Here is an 8,567-nt window from a genome sequence, read left to right as displayed (position 1 = left end):
TACAGAAACTGTTAATAAAATTAAAAAACTATATTGATCTTTCCTATGGAATTTAGAGTAACTAGAACTTATATCACCTTTAAGTTATAATTGGTAATTATTTTACTGCCATAATCCTACCCTGATCTTTAGCGTTAGGATCATATAATCTTGTTAATAGGATACACTAATGACTGGGTTAGAGTGGGACAAAAGAAAGGGTGCTTCTTGTCACATCTGTTAAGCTTCAGTTTTGGAAACTTGTACTAGGAAGACTTTCTCTAACATACAGGCAATTGAGTGAATGATCTGAGTCTCCAAGCTAAGATTGCCATAATAGTCACTAAACAATACCTCACTTACTTCATTAAGAATCCCCAAGGATGAGCATGAAATTCCAGAAAACCTACCTGAAAAGCATCACAAGCATGGATTTTCTTATCCTATGACTCAGATTCTACTTCCTAGGTTCATAGCTATGTTTACACAAATATTAAAATTATTGTGATTTATTAAAGGATTAATCCATGAATTGACTGTTGTTTAGACATTATCAACACTTCAGTTGAAAAGTTTGTTATTGATGGCCACAATCAGAGGAATGTATTAACTTCTGTTTCCCTTACTCTCTATGCTCTATTCCCAAGGAAAATTATATCTCCAGGAAGCAGTATACCTGGATTATATAATCTTAACTCCCCACAGGAATAGCTTTTTTGAAAATTAATAATTTACCCTCTCAAACTTTTATAGAAATTTGCTACGTGGATAACATTTTAGGGGTCATTTACAAATCCCTGAAGTTAGGATATAATCCGGTGTGTACCCTAATGTCTCTTATGGAAAGATTTATTTTGGTATTTAGTGAAAGAAAATTTCTCTCTCTAATGTACTTTTTTTTTTTTAACATATGAAAGTTTGTTACTATCATGTTTGCATCATCAAATCATCAAAACTTATGGTTTTGGTCTTTTCTTCTTGCCTTTGCAGAAGGTCAATAGAGAGACATTGGCTATTTTGACAACAATAAAGTTGTCACCAGAAATGTCACCAACAGCATGATCTTTGCAACCAATCCAACAGCCAGAACTTCATTGTTTTCTGCAATATAGGTATGAAAGCTGTGAGTTTCTTGACATTTTTGATCAGCGGGCCCCTGACACATTTCCTGATGACAGAATTTAACTGTTCAGCTTCACCCCCAACTTTTTCAAGCAAAATTCTCTTTGAATGTAAAGTGCTTTCAAAGGAGTTGGCCTTTAGGGCTGTGCTCAAATGGGCTTCCTTGTACTGTTTATCATTCCTGTTTGTGGCTGCGGAGCTTCCTGGCAGTACAAAGACCTCGACCACTTGCTCATCCTGCTGGTGCTACAGGCCCAAGTGAAAGATCTAATATATTGTTTAACAAAATTGTGGTGAAATACACATAACCCAAAATTTGCCATCTTAACCATTTTAAAGTGTAAATTTCAGTAGCGTTAGGTACATTCACATTTATATGCAACTAATTTCCAGAAACTCATCCTGTGAAACGGGCATTTTATACTGATTGTGATGGTTAATTTTAAGTGAGAACGTCACCAGGTCACAGGGCCCAACTATTTTGTCAAATGTTATTCTGGATATTTCTTTGAGGGTGCTTTTTGGGTGATATTTTTATTTAAATTGGTAGGCTTTGGGTAAAGCAGCTTCCTCTCCATAACATGGATAGGCCTTATAATCAGTTGAAAGCCTGAATAAAATAAAAGATTGACCACCCCCAGGCAAGAGGGAATTCTACCAGCAGACAGCCTTCAGACTGAAACTGTGACGTTGGCTCCTCCCTAGGTCTCCAGGCTGATGGCCTACCCTGCAGATTTCCCACTTGCCAGCCTCCATAATTGCACGAGCCACTTTCTTCAAATAAATCTCTATGTATATAAATAAACATCATTTTGGTTCTGTTTCTCTGGAGAACCCCGATACACACACCCATTAAATAAATGCTACCTCTTTCCTTCTCCCCTCAGCCCCTGGCGACCACCATTCTACTTCTTGTTCCTTTGCATTTGACTACTTTAGATATATAAGTGAAATCATACAGTATTTGCCGTTTTGTGACTGGCTTGTTTCACTCAAGATTCATCTATGCAAAAGGTTCGTCAGCTGTCTTACAGATGTGTCAGAATTTCCTTCTTTTTAAGACTGAATAATGTTCCATTGGATGTATAGACCACATTTTGCTTTTCCATTCAACTGTCAATGAACACTTCGGTTGCTTCCATCTTTTGGCAATTGTGAATAATGCTACGAACACGGATGTACACATATCTCTTCAAGACCCTGCTTCATCCAAGACCCTGGATATATATACTCAGAAGTGGGATCTCTGGATCATATGGTAATTCTATTTTTAATTTTTTGAGAAACCATCATACTATTTACATAGCTGCATCATTTTTACATTCCTACCGACAAGGTACAAAGGTTCCAATTTCTCCACATCCTTGCCAGCTACTTGTTATATCCAGCAATAATAATCCTGCAGGAACCCCAAATAATCTTCTGTAGGGGTCATTTTTGTTATGGGGTAGTATTTTATATCTGTGTACATTGGGGGGGGGTGCTAATATAGACCTGATCCTAAAAAATACAATAGTAAGACTTGCTACATACATAATTTAGGCTGAATCTACATGACAGCAAAACAATTATTTAGAAGTGAAAAATTCTGTCAAGAGGTTACTTTGCCTTGTAGCACTGAATGATGAAGTGGCTGATTTTATTGTTTAGAATTTGTGTACAGGAAGGCTTATTCAAGGTTTTTCCCCATAAAATGTACAGAGATCACTATAAATGTCACCAAGTCATTTTGAGCGGTAAGCATTTTTAAATTCAGAGGAAGTTTATAATGCAAAGCAGAAGGCGCAAACTGGCAAGCTGTGGCCCAAATCGGGCCTGCAGACTTATTTGATTTGGCCTGCACATTTGTTGGCCCACACAGTTTTTTTTTAAAAATTTGAATCGGTTGACAACTTTTTTAATGGAGAGATTACGTGCAAAAATCTTGATTTCTAGCTTTTTGGGGAAAACTAGCTGACCCGGCAAGACAGGGCCTACATTCCCACATGGCAACAGTTGGCTGGAGCTGAGTAGCAGCTGCCCTTTTAGCCTGAGCTTGTGCTATCCAGTTCCCCACGGTCCCCACCCACCCTGAGACCGGAGAGCTTGCGGACACCCAGGCAGCAGACTTCTTAGTTTTGCCAGGAACCACTTATAACTTCCTGTAATGTTCAGTAAGACGCAAGGCCCATGGTGGGCTCTCAGTAGGTTTTGGATTGTTTACTACTTCTGACTCCTCATGTGTTAAAATCATTCAGGATCTTTTGCTTTCTTTCTTGGTAGAAAAGAAGATGGCAAGACTATGGCCTTAAATAAATGAAATACAAAAGGAAAAGAATTTAGACAGTGCAGATAGGGGAGCAGTTTAGAAGAAAATAATAGTCCAAATGTAATTTTTTACTGAGCAGTTTAGCCTTGAACTCTTTTTCCCATGTGAGGAAAACTGAAGAAAACAGCACCCAAGAAATGTTTCAAGCTAAGCCCTCTGTTTAATGCAAGAAAGAAACAAGGGGCAAAAGGTTAGTCAGCCGTCTTACAGTGGCAGAATTCTTGAGTTAACATAAATAGAAATAGATACAGAAAATGAGGGCCATATGGTTGGCTAGATCAGAGCCACTGTGTGTGTGTGTGTGTGTGTGTGTGTGTGTGTGTGTGTGTGTGTGCGTGCGAGTGCGTGTGTGTATTTGCCAGGCCACCCACTGAGAAAAATATTCAAATTACTGTGTTTCAGCATATTAACTCCTTCCTTTTAATTACTGAGGCACTTGAAGTTCTTTTGCACTTTCAGGTGATAGCAAATGGAAAATGTGTTAAAGGAAAATACAAAGGTTTTTCCTCTTTCTCTTGGTGATCGTGTTGGTTAAAAGAAACATGAAAATCTTTTAAAAGACGTGCCTTCGTCTCCAACCAAAAACATGGTCGCAGGAAAATGGTTATTTAAACCTCCGCTGGCAGCATCATCCCATTGGCCAAAGCAAGTTCTATGGCCAAGTCCAGAGTTACCCTGAAAAGGAACTGTCTAAGGGCATGGATTTGGTAGGTGTACTTTAGAGAGCAGGAACTGTTCTGGAATGGGGAAATAGAATCTGAGTCAGTGCCTATTCTGGAAAAATACACTAGTTGATCCTTATTAAAATTAAGTTTTACTATTTTTATCCTTTCTATTAAAAAATATGCTCATTTCAAAAATGTGAGAAATATAGAAATCTCTGAGAAGAAAAAGTAAAATCACCCAAAGCCAACAGTCTAATAAAAACCATTCTTTTTTTTTTTAAATAAAAACCATTCTTAAGGGGTGCTTTGGTGGCCCAGTAGGTTGAACGTACAACTATTGATTTCAATTCAGGTCATGATCCCACAATGGTGGGATCAAATCCTCGGTCAGGCTCCATGCTGAGTGTAGCGCCTACTTGGGATTGTCTCTCTCTCTCTCTGCCCCTATCCTCTGCACTTTCTCTCTCTCCCTCTCTAAAAACAAACAAACAAACAAACAAAAAACTATTCTTAAAATTTGATGCATATGATTCCAGAAATCTCTCTGCATATATACCTCTCCACTTAGAAGAGGTTTTGATCTACTTAGCAGTGTCTCTAGACATGGTAGAGGATAGCAGCCTTAGACTGAACCTGAATCATCCTCCATTTTCCTAGGATAGTTGTTGATATTTTTAATTCTTTGAGTTGTGTCTGTTTGCAAGCGTGTCTTGACTCAGCAGAGTTGAAGAACCTAAAGGAGGCTGGAAGATGCAACTTATCTCCAGTGAAAATCAGCAAAAAAGGGGAAAGAAGGGAGGAGGGAACAACAAAAGCCCTCTGGGATAGAGGGAAGAGAGCAAACTGTGATACCTCTGTGGGGACTTTGTGGTGTGGATAGTGCTGACTTGTTTACTAGGCACAGTGCTGCAGGGTCCCAATACTTTTAGGGGCTCATGAAAGCATTTTAATTCTTTTGACATCAGAAGAGAAAGAAATGAACTTTTATGTTTTAATTTATAACATTAATATATTTATTATACCAACATAGTCATAAAATATAATTTTTTTAAGTTATGTAAATTTTTTAAATGTTTACTTATTTTTGAGGGAGAGAGAGAGACAGAGAGTGAGCAGGGAGGAGGCAGAGAGAGAGGGAGACACAGAATCCTAAGCAAGCTCAGGCTCTGAGCTGTCAGCACAGAGTCAGTCGCGGGGCTCGAATTCATGAACCACAAGATCATGACCTGAGCCGAAGTCGGGTGCTTAACCGACTGAGCCACCCAGGCACCCCAAGTTTTGTAAATTAAAAAAAATTTAATGTTTATTTACTTTTGAGAGGGAGAGAGCATGCAAATGGAGCATGGGCAGAGAGAAAGGGAGAGAGGATCCAAAGTGGGCTCTGTGCTGATAGCAGTGAGCCCGATGTGAGGCTTGACTTCCGAACTGCAAGATCATGACCTAAGCTAAAGTCAGAAGCTCAACCGACTGAGACACCCAGATGCCCCAAGTTATGTAAATTTTTTTATTAAGTTTTAAATTTTAATTCCAGTATAGTTAATATACAGTGTTATATTAGTTTCAGGTGTGCAATATAGTCAATTCTATACATCACTCAGTGCTCATCATGGTAAGTGTACTCGTTTTGCTTTTTTTTTAAGTTTTATTTATTTAAGTAATCTCCACACCCCACGTGGGGCTCAAACTCATGACCCTGAGATCAAGAGTCACATGTGTTTCTGACTGAGCCAGCCAGGCACCCCCATAAGTGTACCATTAATCCCCATCCCCTATTTTACCCATCCTCCCAACCCCCCCCCCTCTGGTAACCATTGGTTTGTTCTCCATAGTTAAGAGTCTGTTTCTTTGTTTCTCTCTCTCTTTTTTTCCCTTTGCTCATTTGTTTTGTTTCTCAAATTCCACATATGAGTGAAATCATATGGTATTTGTCTTTCTCTAACTGACTTATTTTGCTTAGCATTATGCTGTCTAGCTCCATCTATGTTGCTGCAAATGGCAAGATTTCATTGTTTTTTAAGGCTGAATAATATTCCATTGTGTATATATACCTCTTCTTCTTTATCTATTCATCTATCCATGGACATTTGGATTTCTTCCATAGTTTGGCTTGTAAATAACGGTGCAATAAACATAGGGGTGCGTGTATCCCTTGGAGTTGGTATTTTTATATTTTGGGGGTACTCAGTAGTATGATTACAAGATCACATGATAGCTCTATTTTTAACTTTTTGAGGAACCTCCATGCTGTCTTGCACAGTGACTGTACTAGTTTGCATTCCACAAAAAGTGCACAAGGGTTCCTTTTTCTCCATATGCTCACCAACACTTTTTGTTTCTTGCTTTTTATTTTACCCATTCTTACAGGTATGAGGTGATATCTCATCGTAGTTTTGATTTGCATTTCCCTGATGATGAGTGATTTTGAACATCTTTTCGTGTATCTGTTGGTCATCTGGATGTCTTCTTTGGAGAAATATCTGTTCATGTCTTTTGCCATTTTTAATTGGATTATTTGGTTTTTAGGTATTGAGTTATATAAGTTCTTTATATATTTTGGATACTAACCCTTTATTGCAAATGTCATTTGCAAATATCTTCTTCCATTCAGTAGGTTGCCTTTCAGTTTTGTTAATTGTTTCTCTCACTGTGCAGAAGTTTTTAATTTTTTAATTTATTTTTGCTTTTGTTTCCCTTGCCTCAGGAGACATAGCTAGAAAGATGTTGCTACAGCCAATGTCAGAGAATAAAATATAATTTTTAATATCTTTTTATGGAAGAAGGGACTCATGAAGGCAAGAGGGCCTGTCCCAATGTATTCAAATTTATTAAACATGTATGTGCCACGAATTTCAGGATTTTTGTCACCTGTGATATTATTCTAATTCGACAAATGATGAATCTGAAAGGTGGAAGGAAGAGAAGAGACAAAAAGTGGCAAAGTTGGGAACTACCCCAGAAGTCCTGAGTTTCAGTTCACTGTTCTTTGTACAAAGTGTGCCATGGGAGGTGACAGATACCGGGTAGAGACCAATATGGGAAAACACGATAGGAATAAAAGATATGGAAGGCTTTATAATGGGCCAAGAATTTGCCTAGGCACCAAACTTTCTCCCTGAGATGACATGTAGGTGACTAAGTGAAGATGTGGGCAGTCTAAGAGAGTTTGAGGAGCATGAGGAAAATAGGCTGGGCACCCAGCTGAAGATCTTCATCAGGTGGGCCATTTTCGGATGTTTCATTTTCTTTTGTGGTCGTGTTCTGTAAAGATGAATAAGACACTAAGAAAACAAGGTCAGTTTAGGCCCTTGGCAGAAAGTTAAAGCCATTTAAAGAAATTAGTAAAATTGCTTGCTGCTGAGTTGTTACTATATTTAAAAGAAAGCTGTGATAAAATTCAGTAATGAGTTAAGGTTATTAATGATAAATGTGTGTTTTCTAAAAAAATAATTTTTCAGATAAAGATTGCTTTTGTTTTTTATAAAACATGTGTGTGTGTGCGTGTGTGTGAGAGAGAGATAGAGAGAGAGAGAGAGAGAGAGAGAGAGAGATTGCCCCTATTTGCTGTATTATCTATCAATTAATTCTACTCTGAACTTGAACTTGGGGTTTGATAGGTAGCACCAAATGAGTCATTCAAACAAAAAAGAGAGATGATCTCATGAACATTATTTTAAAAGTTTACTCTGTTATTCAGAAGTCCTCGAGTTTCCAGAAACAGCAGTCCTTGCCTCCCAAATGGCCAAAAGAGGAAAAGGAGGTGTCTCCTGCAAAGGTGTGAAGAGGGGACAGTGCCTCTGGGCATCAGGCGCTGACAATCACAGTCAAAAAGTCAGGACGCTTGGGTCTGAGACAAACACCATCCCAAAGTCTCACTCTCCAAATGCAAATTATCACATAATATATTTAAAATTAATTTGGACTAGAATTGACCTGTGATTCACTTTAAGTAGATGTAAAAAAGCAAGAACAAGACTTAGCTTACTACTAACATGGCAGCATGTTTTCCTTGTTAGCTGCAGGGGAGAATAATGTACAGGAAAAGGTGACGTAATGATTGTCTCACTTTCATTATTCTCTCCCAAATGAATAACCTTCCACACCAAGGATGAGCTCACTCACTATTAGTGGAATAACATCTGGTGAGCAAGGGCCCCCAGCCGAACATGCTGTTGGTTTGGGACTATATTTAACCAGCAGAAACCCAACCATGTTTGCATATATCACATATGCAGCCCAGTTACATTGTGGAAAAAAAAATATTAAGGGTAAGGAAATAATCCTAAAAGTATTTTAACATTCAAGATTTTTCCTTATGAAGCAAAGCATTAACCTGTTCCCAAAGAGGTCCTAAGCTATTATTAGAGTGGAATATCTTGGACATGTGGCAGACGCCTTGTCCTCTTTGGCTGAGGCTCGGATGCTTGCCATAGCTATCTAAGTTTAAATTTCAAATCACGGACAGGAATCTCTCTCCTTCAATTTCCCTTCCCATT

General features: G+C 38.3%; 1 pseudogene; it reads right to left on the bottom strand.

Moving 5' to 3' along the window:
- Nucleotides 1-935: 935 nt before the first annotated feature.
- Nucleotides 936-8,283, bottom strand: LOC122218415 (annotated as a pseudogene).
- Nucleotides 8,284-8,567: the final 284 nt, after the last annotated feature.

The sequence above is a fragment of the Panthera leo genome, chromosome B1 (assembly GCF_018350215.1).
Source record: "Panthera leo isolate Ple1 chromosome B1, P.leo_Ple1_pat1.1, whole genome shotgun sequence".
NCBI classification, from domain to species: domain Eukaryota; kingdom Metazoa; phylum Chordata; class Mammalia; order Carnivora; family Felidae; genus Panthera; species Panthera leo.
Note: the sequence above shows the minus strand (reverse complement) of the source record. Positions and strands in the feature narration are given on the sequence as shown.